Here is a 16,685-nt window from a genome sequence, read left to right on the forward strand (position 1 = left end):
TGTAAGAGATAAGGAAAGATTTGTCCCCTAGAACCACCTGAAGGAGTATAGTCTTGCTGACACCTTGATTTTGGCCCATTGATGTTGAATTCAAATTTTTGACCTCCAGAACTTTAAGAGAATAAATGTCTGTTGTTTTAAGCCATCAAACTTTTAGCAATTTTTTTTCTGAGCCACAGGAAACTAGTGCCATTGGTTTAAAATATGATAGGTTTAGAAAATATAGGGAATGCTTACAATAGTATGAGATAGAGAAAAAAAATTAACAAGTGAATGGAAACAAACAGGTATAGTATCAAATATATGATCTACTTGTTTAATCAAGACTTTAAGGTAAAATAGAGAATAAAGGATAAAAGCAAAAACAACAGTCATAACATCAGATAATTTACTAATCAGTTATAATATACCATATATAGTGCTAAGAACTTAAGATATTCATTTAATTTTCACAAAATTTGTATTAGAAAATTAGAGTGCTATTATTACTATTCTGAAGAAGAGAAGGTTTTAAACGTTCTAAATTATTACCTTGCAGTTGGAAAAGTAATAGAAATTAACCAAAAAAACTAAAAAAAAAATACTCGGAAATAAACATATAAGAAATTAAGTTCAAATTTTCATGAAAAAAGAGAATATGAGACAAATGTATGCTAATTCCATGTAAAAAATAACGTCAATTTAATAAGAATGGTTGCTTGCATTAAGGATAATAAAAAGATGTATCTCTTTATGTGCACTTTGTGAGAAATATATTGATGTTATCTCACACCAAGAAATGTGAGTCTAACAATATCACCCAAAAACCCATTCAAGGCAATTAGACATTGGAGAAGATCAGTGAAGGTAGCAGACGCACTTGAACTCTCCAAAAAATGGGGTAAGGTTTGTCTTAATAAAACATCCACCCAAAACAAGCCCCTCATTAAAGGTCTTCAATAAAACCCTGAGTCTAGTTAAGAAAATAGCTTTTCAAGAGGCAATTTGCATCCCAATACGTTTTTGAGATCTTCTTTCACATCCTTCTTCCTCAGTTAGATCAGGGGTTGCAGAATGGGAATCATCACAGTATAGAAAACTGTGACTGCTTTCTCAGTATCCATACTGTTGCCAAAACAGGGCTGGCAATAAATGAAAAAGACTGTTCCCTGCAAGACAAGGAGGGCTGTGAGGTGGGATGCACAGGTGAAAAAGGCTTTACACCTTCCCTCTGCAGAGCTTATCCTCAGGATGGTCATGAGAATAAACAACTGGAGGTGAGGATATCATGATGGCGACAATGTCATTGAAAGTGCACACAATGAAGACCGTGAGTTCATTGATATAGATCTCATAGCAAGCAAGAGTAAAGAGAGGGGGTAAGTCACGAAAGAAGTGTTAACTACATTCAGCCTATATAATGGAATTTCAAGAGATAACACAAGTGAACCAGAGAACACACAGTTCCACAGAGGCAGCAGCCAGAAACCAGAACCATATAACGTTTCTTGGACATGGAGACCATATACAACAGTGGGCTACAGATGGCCAAGAAGTGGTCATAAACCAACACAGTCAACAGAAAGATCTCAATAACTACACATGTGCAAAATAAGTAGAATTGCACCATGCATCCCAGGAAGGAAATGGCTTTCACCTTGTTTAACATATTGGACAGCTTCTCTAACATGATGGTCATGGAATAGTAAAAATCCAAAGAACAAGTTGCTCAGGAAAAAGAATATGGGAGTGTAAAGTTGAGAGTTGATTTGACTCAGTGCAATCATGCCCAGCTTGGCCAAAACCATGACTCCATATATGAGAAGGAGCAGAAAGGAGGGAAAGACTCTCAGCTCAGGGGCATCAGATAATTGAAGAAGAATGAACTGTGTCCCAGTAGTACAATTCGCCTCCCCCATTTCCACCATATATCAAGATGGGAAGCTAAATGATAAATTTTGTGTTTGTTTTAGAAAGAGAACAAGAGAGAAAACAATACATTTATATTAACTTTAAAATATAACATCAATATAGAACAGTGTATTTAAAAAATGTCAAATAATTCAAAATGCTCACTGTCTCAGTTCATCCCACTTATATCCAAATTAACTTAAGTATCAGCAAAAACTTATATGATTCCCAACTGTTATCTACAACAATACATTAAGTTCATAAATTAAAATAGGTGTTTTGTTGGAATCCGAAATAGATTCAATGATATATTTTAAAGCCTCTTGGAAATAAACTTCTTTTTCCTGAAAAATGTACTAAGTTCTGTCAAGTAGGGTAATGGCTATTGTGATCCTATATAATGTATACTACTTTTTTGTTCAGTTTGTCAGTAGCATAAATTTGCAGCAGGTGAGGAGGTCCTATACAATTCCCTTGTTGGGGAGTCTGACTAACTTTTTGGGCATTAGTGGTTCACAAGGATTCTTTAAATTTAGAATTATGCAGAATGATAAAAAGAGACTTAAAATATATGCTAAAAGCCATCATCATTTTTACTTATCAAATTAACAATGTAATTTAATTGTGTTGATAGTGATCACTGTCAATAACGACTCAGAAAATTATAACTCTTATATACACTTTTCTGGAAAGCAATTAGGCAACATATATCCAAACTCAACCTTGACAACAGTAAAAGCTATAAGATATTTTTTATGAGAGATTTTATTCTTTGTAAGCTATTATAATAAATATTTAATTACATTGATAAAATTGGAAATAACTGAGTCCAAAGCTACGTTTAAAAATTGTTTATAATGTTAACAATCTAGGGTAGGAAATTATCATGCAATTTGAAATTACATTTTGGAGACAGTTAATTTTTTTTTAAGAAAAGGATACCGAATAGCACAGTTGGTGTATATATGTAGGTGTAAATGCAGATGCATGCATAGAGATATGAATAAATATGACAGAGAAATCATGTATTATCACTTTGATTTGGCTACAATCCTAGAAATATAAATCCTTTCTCCACATTAAAAAGGATGTAAGTGAAAATTTTCCCAGGTTCTCTGGAGTTGTTGATTAGGTGAACTGGAAAAAAAAACTGAGTTATTTCCCTACTTCAGAGTTAAAGCAGAAAAATCAACTTGGAAAATTTTCTTCCTAATGTCCTAGGCCAATAATAAGAAACTAGTTTATGCTAAATCCAAAATAATTCAGCTTAAGTGCAGAGCAGACATAGTTCATATGTCCTGATTCCCCATGACCAGCTCAAAGACATTAATTCAGTACTCAGAATTATGGTGACAATTAGGGAGCTCCTCCACAGTCATAAATTCTAGCTTCCATGACAGAATTTGTTGTGGAAAATGGTAGAAAGAGAAGGAAAGAGAAAAATACACTATCATTTTGTTTACTCTCTATTTCATACACATCAGTGTTTGATTTTACAGGGGAAGTTGTTTTAATTTCACCATCAATTCTTTCTCAATACTAAAAGACAACAGCATTGTAAATGGTAAATGCACAGGAACATGGGTTCTGTTAAACATTCTCTAATCAGAAGACAGAAGTGGTAGGCATATTTTTAAAATAATTATTTGCTGGGAAAATATATCCATTTTCATTTTCAAGTAACCAGGGCCTAGTTTTAGCTAACATACCTGAGAAAAGCATCTCCTCTCTGGTCCTGAAGATGTTAGTGTGTATGTAGTATACAGTTAGAGATTTATACTGTAATTTAAGCTCTTGGGGAATGGGTCTCTCGAATTCCAAATCAATCAATAATCTTTATGTTATAAATATAATTTAAAATTGGAGCCAGCCCGGTGACACAGTGGATAGGTTGGCATGCTCCATTTTCGCAGCTTGGGGCTCACGGGTTCGGATCCCAGGCATGGACATATACACTGGTCATCAAGCCATGCTGTGGTAGCGTCTAACATACAAAAAACAGAAGAAAATTGGCACAGATGTCAGCTCAGGGCCAACCATCCTCATACACATATACACACAAATAAGAAAATATAAGTTAAAATTAACCTAATACTATATGTGAAATAAGGCACAGATAACATTCCCTGTGGAATATTATGAGGAATTTGTTTCAATACACTAATCTTTGAAACAATTGTTTAAAACCAAACATGACTTTTTCCAGACTTCATAGTGCATTATGATATTACATCCTGGTATCATACGTGTGGGTCACATCTCATATTGCAATTCTGAAATATCATGAATATTTCTTATGACTTCTCCCTTTCTAATAATATCTCCTAAATTCCTGCAAGTCACAGTGACTGAAGCCACAGCAGAATTTCTTCAAATACTGGGAACAAAATAAATCTACTGGTCAGAAAAGTATACAGTAGTTTATATTTATTGGACAGTTATTGTGATACAACCTGTTCTAAATATTATACAAGTATTAACTTATTTATTTTTCATGATAGCCAGCCAAGAGAATAATTCTGTTTTTATGCCTATGTTACAAAGAAAATGATGGAGGCACAGACACTGAGTTATAGCTTGGACAAAGTCAAAATAAATTTCAGGGAAAGGCCCCAGAATGCTCTCTGAGTTTTTCCTACTTAAATGATGGAATGGGGAAAAGAAGAGAACCAGAGTCAGTTCCCAGGCTGCATTTTCTCTAATTCATGTCCAATGCTAGAAGGCATCAAATGGGATCATTTCAGTGACCTGTTCTAGGTGTGTTCTTCTGACTTTATAATGTTATCCTAGGCCACAGTGTTCTACTTGACTCTGTGTATCACCGGGTGAACACAGATATTTTTCAAGGAGAAGCAGTTTCCGGAAAATCATGTTTATATTCTCAACTACCATATAATATGCTCCTAAAATTGATGTGCCAAAGACTGCATGCAAGGCTGAGGAGACATTCCGGATCTCCATTCCCACATCATCTTTCACAATTAACGAAAGAAAATAAAAGCTCTCACCAATTCATTTTTGGTGTATTCCCCCCATGAGTAGAAACCTGTGGGTAAAAAAAGGAATAACTTGGAATATTGCTGTTCTTAAGGCTGTCTTTGATTTTTTTACTCCTCGAACAATACACCTTGAACTCAAAGCATTTCTTTCTACCTCTTTGCATCTCATAATATCACTTTTAGATAATATCTTCTTTGTTGAAATATCAATTCAAATATTTTGACTGTTTTAATAACGGTATTTGACTTTCCATACAGTCATATGTCACTTAATGATGGGATATATTCTGAGAGATGTGTCATTAGGCAATTTCATCATTGTGCAAACCTCAGTGTATTTACACAAACCTAGATGGTATATCCTACTACACACCTAGGCTATATGGGACTAATCTTATGGGACCAGCTTCTTGTATGTGTTCTGTCATTAACCAAAACATCCTTATGTGGCATATGATGGTATCCTAGTTGTAAGTGTTCTTTACATATTATTGGTATAAAACTTTTATCAGATATATAATTTATGATTTTTCTTTTTAAATTTAGATCTATGGTCCATTTTGAATTAGTGTTTGTGTTTGGTGTGAAGTTTAGGTTTTAGTTCATCTTTTTGCATATGAATAGTCAATTACTCTTCACCATTTATTGAAAACATCATCCTTCCACAATAGTTCGCCTTGGTAACTTCGTCAAAAATCAATTAACCATTAATGCGTTTATTTTTGGATCATCAATTTTATTATATTGATATATTTGTCTGTCTTACACCAGTACCAATTACCATGTTATGTAATTTTCAGTATTAAGTGCTGTACTTCTTGGATTAAATTCATTTCTATTTTTTTATGTTGTCATGAATCACATTTTCTTTTTTTTAATATTAGGATTTTCTCTCTTTTTTTGAGGAAAATTAGCCTTGAGCTAACATCTACTACCAATCCTCCTCTTTTTGCTGAGAAAGACTGACCCTGAGCTAACATTCCTTCCCGTCTTCCTCTGCTTTATATGTGGGGTGCCTGCCACAGTATGGCTTGACAAGCGGTGTGTAGGTCCACAACCAGCATCTGAACCAGCAAAATCTGGGCCTCCAAAGCAGAACATGTGAACTCAAATGCTGACCCGCCGGGCTAACACCCTCCCCCCACTTTGTTTTATTAACTTCATGTTAAGATATTATTTTGCTGCTATTTAAAACAAAAATAGTCTTTGTGTATTGATTTTGTATCGTGTGACTGTGATTAGCTCAATTATTCTGGTGGTTTTTGCATGTGTATGTGGAATGGTTACAATTTTCTACTTAAAAGATCATATAATCTGTGAATAAAATTAGTTTTAGTTCAAATCAAGATGACTGACTTATTTATTAATCTATCATCTATCTATCTATCTATCTATCTATCTATCTATCTATCTATCTATCATTAGTACTGAGAGTGGGCATCTGCATTGATTTTTACTTTAGGGGGAAATCAATCATTCCCTAATGATCAAGAGTAATGCTAGAAGTAAGTTTGGTAGGTTGAAGTAATTTTATCTCTCTGCTTCACTGAGAATTTTTAGCTCAAATGGATGTTGGATTGTGTCCAATACTTTTCTTTGTTTATTGAGTTGACCATATGGTTTTTCTTTTATTGTCTATAAATAATTTATTACATTAATTGCTTTTTATATGTTAAACCCACCTTGCATGCCTTGGATAGATCTCACTTGGTCATGGTCTATTATGCTTTTATATATTTTCTTGGATTTATTTTGCTAATATTTTTGCTGAGAATTTTTATATCTAGGACCCTGAGGGATATTGTGGTATTTTATCTTTCCTTGTGTTTCTTTTGTCACTTTATTATCAGGGTAATACTGGCTTAATAACATGAACTGAAAGAGGATAGACTCATTCATTTTCAACGTAGGTTAATTAACAATTGGTATTTTATATTTACATAGGCATTTAATAAAAATAACCAATAAATCCATCTGTGTCTAGCTATTGGTAGGAGGGGAGAATATTTTAATTACAAGTTCAGTTTATTAACTTGTTATATGTATATATATATTCAGATTTTGTGTTGTTCTGTTTCTTTGTTTTATTTTGTTCTACTTTGTTTTATGTTAATATATCCATGTATGATATATTTTCTATTTTTTTCTATTTAACTCAACATGTCTTTATAATTAAGGAAAATTCTTTAGATAGTGCAGAGATTTGTTTTGTTATATGTCCAATATGGCAACCTCCATCTTTAATTTAGTTGTCTAGACTCTCTATAGTTAATGCAATTTTATGGCTGAATTAAAATCATTGTTTTAATATCTCTATTTGTTTAATCTATTACTGGTTTATTTCCTTTTTTGTCTTCTATTGAAAGAATTTTTCTGTGATTCCATTTATTTTACCTTCTCTTTTGACATTATTTTTACTTCTTTAAAATTATAAAGATTTTCTAAGAGTTTAAAATAAGCTTTTAAATAAATCGTAGATCTTCCATGGATCATAAAGCAGTAAAACTCTAAGTCTTCTCTTATCCATCATTCTATTACTATATATAAGTAATATATATAAGTAAACTTTTACAGACGTTGTAAATGCCATTTCACTGATATGTTTTCCTGCAGACAGTCTGATATCCTTTAGAGTAATTAAAAATGTGAAAAAATAAATACTTTTATTCATTATATAATTACCAGTGTTCGTTTCTTCGTGTAGCTTTAATTTTCTGTCTGGTAGTATTTTCCTCGTCCCTGAATAACTTATGTTAATATTTATGGTAGTACATGACAGTATTACAGCTAATAAATTCTCTTAGTTTTTGTTACTCCCAAAAGCATTGTTTGGTCTTTCCCTTGTGAAAGATATTTTCACATGGATGCCATTCTAGAGTGACTGACTTTTTGTTGTTTCCCTTTCAACATTTTCAATTTTCTCTCCATTTTTTAGGATTTTAACATTTTCTGACAAGAAATCTGCTGTAATGCTTGTCTTTTTTTTCCTTTAGACCAGTTTTCTAAAGTAGATTTGGTTTTGTACCCAATTGTGCCTTCCCCTCCTCCAACAAACAGAGGACAGATGACAATGCCTGCAATATCTTTGATATCACAACTACAAGGCAGTACTGCTGGCATCTAGTCTGTAGAGGCCGTGGATACTGCTAAACAGCCTACAATGCACAGGATAGTGCCCCACAACAGAAATTTCAAGTGAAAAATGTCAGTATTCCTGAGGTTGAAAATCTGTGTTCACAATGTAATGATTCTTTCATTCAACATTTTCTCTTTTCTTTTCTTTTTTTCTCTGGGGTATGGGTGTGTTTTCTTTCTGCTTTCGTTCTCTGAGCTTCTTGGATCTGGGTTTGGTGTCTTTCATTAATTTCAGAATTTTCTTAGTCATTGTCTCTACACATATTCCTTGCCATGACTTCCTTCACTTTTACGTCTTTTCTTGTTTGTTTGTTTGCTTGTTCTTGTTGTTTTTCTAAGAGATTTTTATTTCAAATAAAGAGACATTTTTTAAATTAAATACCTATAACATTTAAAATTCAAAAGGATGTATTATGGAATAAAATAGATATATGACACTTAACTTTAATTTCCTAGTGTGTGTGTGTGTGTATGTTGAACATGTTCTCACTCTATTTATTATTTTAATTGAGGTAACATTAGTTTATAAAATTATATAAATTTCAAGTGAAAATCATTATATTTTTATTTCTGTGTAGATTACATCATATTCACCACACAAAGACTAGTTAGCATCCATCATCAAACACATGTACCTAGTCACCACTTTTACACTCCTCTCTGCCTTCCCCTCTGGTAACCACCAATCCAATCTCTGTCTCTATGTGTTTATTTATTGTTATTTTCTATTTATGAGTGAAATCATAAAGTATTTGGCTTTCTCCATCTGACTTATTTTGCTGAGCCTGATACCCTCAAGGTCTATCCATGTTGTCATAAATGACAAGATTTCATCTTTTTATGGCTGAGTAGTATTCCATTGTAGACATAGACCTCTTCTTCTTTATCCATTCATCCCTTGATGAGTACCTGCTTGCTTCCAAGTCTTGGCTACTGTGAATAATGCCACAATGAATGTAAGGGTGCATATATCTTGGCACTGGCACAAAAATAGACACACAGATCACTGGGACAGAATCAAGAGCCAAGAATAAACTCACACATCTATGGACAGCTAACTTTTGACTAGAGACGCAAGAGCATATAATGGAGAAAGGCAAGTCTTTTCAATAAATGGTGTTGGGGAAACTGGGAAGCCACATGCAAAGGAATGAATGTAGACCATTATCTTACACCATACACAAAAAACCACACACATTGGTGTTTTCATGTTCTTTGGGTAAATACCCAGCAGTGGAATAGCTGGATCATATGGTAGTTCTATTCTTAATTTTCTGAGGACTCTCCATACTCTCTTCAATAGTGGCCTCACCCTTTTGCACTCCCACCAGTAGTGTCAGATAGTTCCCTTTTTTCCACATCCTTTCCAACACTTGTTATTTCTTACCATGTTAATTATAGCCAATCTGATGGGTATGAGGTGATATCTTATTGTAGTTTTGATTTGAATTTCCCCAATAATTAGTGATGTTGAACATCTTTTCACATTCCCATTGGCCACCTGGATATCTTCTTTTGGAAACTGTTTGTGTGGATTTTTTCTCCATTTTTTAATTGTGTTACTAGCTTTTTTGTTGTTGAGATGTATGAATTCTTTCTGTATTTTGAATATTAACCCCTTATCAGATATATGGTTTGCAAATATGTATTCCAAATTGTTAGGTTGTTTTTTCATTTTATTGGTGGTTTCCTTTTCTAATGCAGAAGATTTTTAGTTTGAGGTGGTCCCCGTTGTTTATTTTTTCTTTTGTTTCCCTTGCCAGGACAGAAATGCTATTTGAAATTATGCTGTTAAGACAAATGTTCAGGAGCTGAAGATACTGCTTATCTTTTCTTCTAAAGGTTTATGGTTTCAGGTATTACATTCAAGTCCTCAATCCATTTTGAGTTAACTTTTGTGTATGGTATAAGATAACCGTCTACCTTCACTCTTTTCAATATGGATGTCTGGTTTTCCCAATACCATTTATTGAATAGACTTTCCTTTCTCCATTGTATGTTCTTGTCACCCTAGTCAAAAATTAGCTGTCCATAGATGTGTGGGTTTATTTCTGGGCTCTCGATTCCATTCCATTGATATCAATGTGTCTGTTTTTGTGCCAATACCACGCTGTTTTGATTACTATAGCTTTATAATACATTTTGAAATGAAGAGTGTGTTACTACCAGCTTTGCTAATTTTTTTTTCTCAGGATTGCTTTGACTATTTGGGTTCTTTTGTTGTTCCATATAAATTTTAGGATTCTTCCTTCAATTTCTGTGAAAAATGTCGTTGAAACTTTGATAGCAATTGCACTGAATCTGTAGATCTCTTTAGGAAGCATGGACATTTTAACTACGGTAGTTACTCCAATACAAGAGCACAGACTATCTTTCCATTTATTTGATTATTTTTCAATTTCTTTCAACAATGTATTCTATTTTTCATTGTACAAGTCTTTCACCTGTTTGGTTAAATTTATTCCTATGTATTTTATTCTTTTAGTGATATCGGCCTGTAATTTTCTTTTTTTATTTTGTTATTGTCTGTTTTTTTGTAACACGGTAATATTGGCCTTTGCAATGAGTTAGGAAGCTTCTCTTCATATGCAGTTTTTGGAAAGAATTTGAGAAGCATAGATATTAGGTATTCTTTGAATCTTTGGTAGAACTGACAAAGGAAGCTCTCTGGTTCTGGACTTTTAGATTCAGTAAGGTCTTTGATTACTGTTTCAATCTCCTTACTGGTTATTGGTTTACGCAAACTCTGCATTTCTTCTTTATTAAGTTTTGAAAGGTTGTATGATTCTAAGAATTTATCCATTTCTTCTAGATTATCCAATTTGTTGGCACATAGCTTTTCAGAGTAGTCTCTCACAACCTTTTGTATTTCTGAGGTGTCCATTGTATTTTTTCCCTTTCATATCTGCTTTTATTTGCTTGAGCCTGCTCTCCTTTTTCTTTATGAATCTATCCAAAGGCTCATCAATTTTATCTCTGCAAACAACAAGCTCTTCATTTAATTTGTTTTTTTCTATTGTGCTTTAGCCTCTAGTTCATTTATTTCTGTTTGAGTTTTATAGTTCCCTTCCTTCTACTGATTGTGGCCTTTGTTTATTCTTCTTTTTCTAGTTCTTTTAGGAGCACTGTTAGTTTGTTTATTTGATGTTTTTCTTGTTTGTTGAGATAGGCTTGTATTGCTATAAACTTCCCTCTTAGAAGCACTTTTGCTGTGTTCCATAGCATAACATATTTTCATTTTTATTTGTCTCCAGATATTTAACGATGTCTCTTTTGATTTCTTAGCTGACCCAGTCGTTATTCAGTAGCATTTTCTAAAAATGCTGCCATTGAAAAGCCATATTTGTGGCTTTTCTGATTTTTTTCCTGAAGTTGATTTCTAGTTTTATACCATTGCAGTCAGAAATGATGCTTGGAATTATTCTAATTCTTGTATGTATTGAGAATTGTTTTGTGGCCTAATATGCGATCAGTCCAGGAGAATGCTCCATGTGCATTCCAAAAGACTGTGTATCCTATGGTTTTTGGATGCAATGTTCTGTATATATCTATTAAGTCCATCTGGTCTAATGTGTCATTATGGTCAATGTCTCCTTGTTAATATTCTGTTTGGATGATCTATCCATTGGTATAAGTGGATTGGTAAAGTCTCCTACTATTACTGTGTTGCTGTCTATTTTCTTTATATGTCTGATAACAATTGCTTTATGTATTTAGGTTCTCCTATGTTGGGTGCTTAAATATTTTCAGTGTTACATCCTCTTGTTGGATTGTTGCTGTATCATTATGTAGTGCCATTCTTTGTCTCTTGTTAACAGTTTCTGTTCTGTTATTTTGTCTGATATAAGTATTGCTACCCCAGCTTTCTTTTCTTTGGAATTTCATGGAGTATCTTTTTCCATCACTCCACTTTCAGTTTGTGAGTGCCTTTATGTCTGAAGTGTGTCTCTTGTATGCAGAATATATATGGGTCTTGATTTTTTAATCTAATCAGTCACCCTATGTCTTTTGATTGGAACATTTAGTCCATTGATATTTAAATTTTCTACTGATAAATATGCACTTATTGTCATGTTGTTACTTTTGGGGGGTGTTTTAGTAGTTCATCTTCCTTTCTTCTTCTCTTGCTCTCTACTCTTGTGGTTAGATGGCTTTACTTAGTATTATGTTTGGGTTCCATTCTCTTAATTTTTTTGTATATTTATTATAGGTCTCTGGTTTCTGATTACTATGGTGTTCCTATATAATAACTATGTGTATAGCAATCTATATGAAGTTGATTGTTTCTTAAGTTTGACCTTTTGATAAAAGTTCTACTCTTTTACTCCTCCCACACTTTATGTTTTTGATATCATATTTAACCTCTTTTTCTTGTTTGTATCTCCATTACCCTCTTATCATAGAAATAGATAATTTTAGTACTTTTGACTTTTGCCTTTCATACTAGCTTCATTGCTGGTTCATCTGCTACCTTTAGTATCTATTTGCCTTTATCAGTGATGTTATTTTTTTTTTAATAATTTTCTTATTCCTGTTTCTGGCCTTTTATTTCCTACTTAAATAAGTCTCTTTAGCATTTCTTGGAAGACTTTTATTCACTGCAAACTCTTTTAGTTTTTGCTTGTCTGAAAAGCTCTTTACCCTTCCTTTCATTCTGAATGATAGACTTGCTGGGTAGAACATTCTTGGCTATGCTTTTTTTTTTCCTTTCTGCACTTTAAATATATCATGCCACTCCTTCTAGCCTGTAAGGTTTCTACTGAGAAGTCAGTCAATAGCCTTATGGGTTTTCCTTTGTATGTAACTTGTTGCCTTTCTCTTGAAGATTTTAGGATTCTGTCTTCATCTTTAGTTCTTGGCATTTGAATTATAATGTGTCTTGACCTGAACCTCTTTGAGTTTCTCTTGTTTGGTACTCTCTGTGCTTCCTCTACCTGGATGCCTTTTTCTTCCTTAGGATAGGAAAGTTTTCAGTTATTATTTCTTCAAATAGATTCTCTGCCCTTTTGTCTCTCTCTTCTCCTTCTAGGACACCTAGTATACAGATGTTATTGCACTTGATGTCCCAGAGGTCCCTTAAAGTGTTCCCATTCTTTTTAGTTCTTTTTTCTTTTATCTCTTCAGCTTGGGTGATTTCCTCTAGTCTTTTTTCCAACTCACTGATCCATTCTTCTGTATCATCTACTGGCTCTTGAGTCCTACTTGTGAATTTTTCATTTCTGATGTAGTATTCTTCATTTCTGATTGGTTGTTTTAATATTTTCCAGTTCTTTGTTGAAGTTCTCACTGAATTCATCCATTCTTCTCCAAAGAGCAGTGAGCATCTTTATGACTATTAGTTTGTACTCTTTATCGGGAAAATTGTATATTTCTGTTTCATTTAGTTATTTTTCTGAGGATTTATTCTATTCCCTTATTTGGAACATAGTACTTTGTCTCCTCATTTTGTCTCTTTCTCTGTGCTTATGTCTATGTATTAGGTATATGAGCTGTGTCTCCTGAAGTTGGAGAGGTAGCCTTATGTAAGAAATGCCTTATAAGGCCCAGGAGTGTGCTTCCCTCTCATCACCAGTTTCAAATGTTTCAGGTGTGTCCTCTGTGTGGGCTACTGATGTCTTTTTGTTATGATAGGGTTGCTCTTGCTGCAGGTACATGGGAAGGCTAGGCTTCTGCCCTGGCTTGCTGGTTGCAATGTTCAGCTGTGTGTGGTGGCTATGGTCCCTTCAGTCACTTTCTTGGGCATGGGGAACTCTAGCAGAGTTGGCTGCAAGTTCTAATAGCTCATTCCTGCTATGGTTTTTCCTTTAAGTAAGCAAGCCTCCAGTGTGGCTTATTTCTAGGCTCAGGGGCTTACAATTGCTCTAGGTCTCCAGCCTGAAAGGCTGTTGTCAGCTCTTTCGGGAGTGCAGCTGAGTGGAACCAGCCCCAGGTGTGGCAGCACAGAATTGTTTCAGACATTGGAAGGTGGGGCTGATGCCTATGTGGTTATTTGAGGAGCAGAAGTCTGCTTCAGCCAACCAGCTTCACCACCTCCAGGCCCACACACACCATCAGCTAGACCTGGCCTGTGCATATGCCTTCACAAACTGAAGTAGACCCAGTCACCCTGCTGCAGAGGCCACACACACTCTTCCAACATATGCCCACCCCTCATACATGTCATACCCTCATGCACGCTATGCCCTGCAGAGGCAGACCTACTCACCCTACTTCAAATATCCAATGCACCCTGCCTGTTTGGCCCATAAGTTGCACAAAAGCTTTCTGTTGGTTTGAGCTAGTCCCTAAGGTAGGCTGCCTTCCCTGGCTGAGCTGGATTAAATCTTATATCAGTGCTCTAGAGAGAGGAGCAGTCCCCTGCCCTAGTAGGCCAGGGGAAGTACTTTAATGACTTCTACCAACATCTATGTCAGCACACGTGTACTAGATCACAACAATGGCTGCCATCAAGGTCTCTATCCCTGGGGATGTGGTCCCAGCCTTCAGAGATCTCACCTATCACTGAGATACACCCAGAGCCTATGAAATGAGTCTCTTATCACCAAAGGACTGTGCATCTTTCTTTCTGGTGATTTTATGTTGCTTTCCAAAGTGGGTGAATTTGTACTTGGGCCCTTTAAGAGCAGGCTTTTCTTTCCCTTATGTCTGATAGCTTTTCTAGGGGTATTCCATGTTGTTGTAAATGGCCAGCAAAGCCAAATATTATGACACTTGTTTTGCTTGTGCTGAGTCCAAAAGCAGCTTATTGTGGCAAAGCTGGCAGGCTCAGATCCCCTACCCCTCCAGAAAATGCTTCATACATTAACTCTCCTCCAAGACATGAAGTGTTGTGATTAAAAGGTGGCTTTTTACTCTCCAGAAAGAAATTTCGGCTTCTCCCACCTCAGTCAGCACTGTCCCTTGTTGTAGGTGTTCTTTCCATCAAGTTTTCAATTCTCTCTCAGGAGTAATTCCAAGAGTAGTTGTGACTTTTTTGGGTCCAGGGAGAAGGTGAGCCCACAGTCTTCCCACACCACTATCTTCCCAGCAATCTCTCTTCTGTTTTTCTACTGAGTTTAAAGTCATAGTGATTTTTACTATTTGACTGTTACCCAGATCTTAAGTGTTTTTGTTTTCTTCACTCTTTTTCTGAGTGCATGCAATTTTGAGTGTTCCCCATTTGTCTATCCTTAATTTGACTTATTCTTTCCTAATCTGTATTGAACTTATTGTTGTGTCCTTTAAAATATCGTTTGTCTGTTATTTTTTAATTTATCTAGCATCTTTATTTGATTCAGTCTTATAGTTTCCATGACTTTTGCTGAAATTCCCCATCTATTCATTCATGTTGTCTACCTTTTCTACTAGAGCCCATAAGTATTATATTTATTTTAGGTTGCTGGTCTGCTGTTTCTAATACCTAGGTTATATCTGAACATAATTCTGTCAATATCTTTGTCTTTTTGTGGTGGGTTGTTTTCTTCTGCTTATTTGCGTTGCCCTATAATTTTTGCTTAAGAACATATATCATTTGTAGGACAACAGAGAATTAATTAAATGGCATTTTTGCCTGGAAATTAACTCACTTCTTTTGCTTAACATTAAGTGTAGGCATTAATCTGCACTTCAGTGGTGTTAACACTATGGCCACCTCAGTGCACAAGCTTCACATTTCTAAATATAACACGTTATATTTAGAACGGCAATTGGCTTATATTTTCAATGTCTAACCCACTTTAAACTTTAAGTCTTCCCTTTGCACGTGTCCCCCACAGTTGATCTTCCTCATCCTGCCCCCTCCCCTAATGGAATGCTATTACTGGCAACTCTATGCTTGTGTTAGTTGTTTTCTCAGTGACTCCAGCTATCCAGGGGATTCCCAAAATGTTTAAATTTTGTGGAGTATCTAGCACTTTGTGTTGTAATATTGGGAGCAAATCTTTCTCTAGCTTGCCACCTCCTACAATTAAATGAGAAGACTGAAAATATTGGCTCAAGAAGATTCAAATAAGTGAAATTATAGCACATTTAAAAAATTGTCATTTAATAAATCATAGCAAAGTCTTTTTTATAAACTTCTAAAAAACTAAGGAAGTTAATTTCTCTGATGACTGAGGAACAATTCCATTTTAAAACTAGAAGATTGCCAGGTGCAACTTAACAAATGAAGTAAATATTATTTTACATGGTATATTATCAAAGTAATCATTAATAATAAGGGCTGATGAAGTTTTTTTAATTTATAACATTTTTATTTGATCTAACACGATCTTTCTCTTTTGAGTTCAATGGCTTCACCTGGGGAGACAAGTGAGCGAGGGAATTCATACCTTTTTATTATGGAAAGTTTCAAACATACGTAAAGTGGAGAGAATGCTGTAATAAGCTTCCATACACCTATCACTCAGCTTCAACAATTATCAACATTCTGGTGCTCTTATTTATACTCACCCTTCCCACCAGTACTTTTTCTGTTTTGCTGAATTGTTTTAAAACAATCCAAGACATCGTACCATTTCACTTGTAAATTCCTCAGTAAAAATCTCTAACACACACAGACTTATTTTATAAACATAATATAATCACCATTTCATGATCATATCCAGCAAAATTAATAATTCCTTAATATCATCTAATCATCAGTCCATGTTCAGTTTTCCCCAATTGTCTGATAATCTGTGT

General features: G+C 34.6%; 1 pseudogene; it reads right to left on the reverse strand.

The window, feature by feature from the left end:
• Positions 1-956: 956 nt before the first annotated feature.
• Positions 957-1,898, reverse strand: LOC139081324 (olfactory receptor 5L1-like; annotated as a pseudogene).
• Between the last annotated feature and the right edge of the window lie 14,787 nt (positions 1,899-16,685).

This window comes from Equus przewalskii, unplaced genomic scaffold, assembly GCF_037783145.1.
Source record: "Equus przewalskii isolate Varuska unplaced genomic scaffold, EquPr2 contig_452, whole genome shotgun sequence".
Lineage (NCBI taxonomy): Eukaryota > Metazoa > Chordata > Mammalia > Perissodactyla > Equidae > Equus > Equus przewalskii.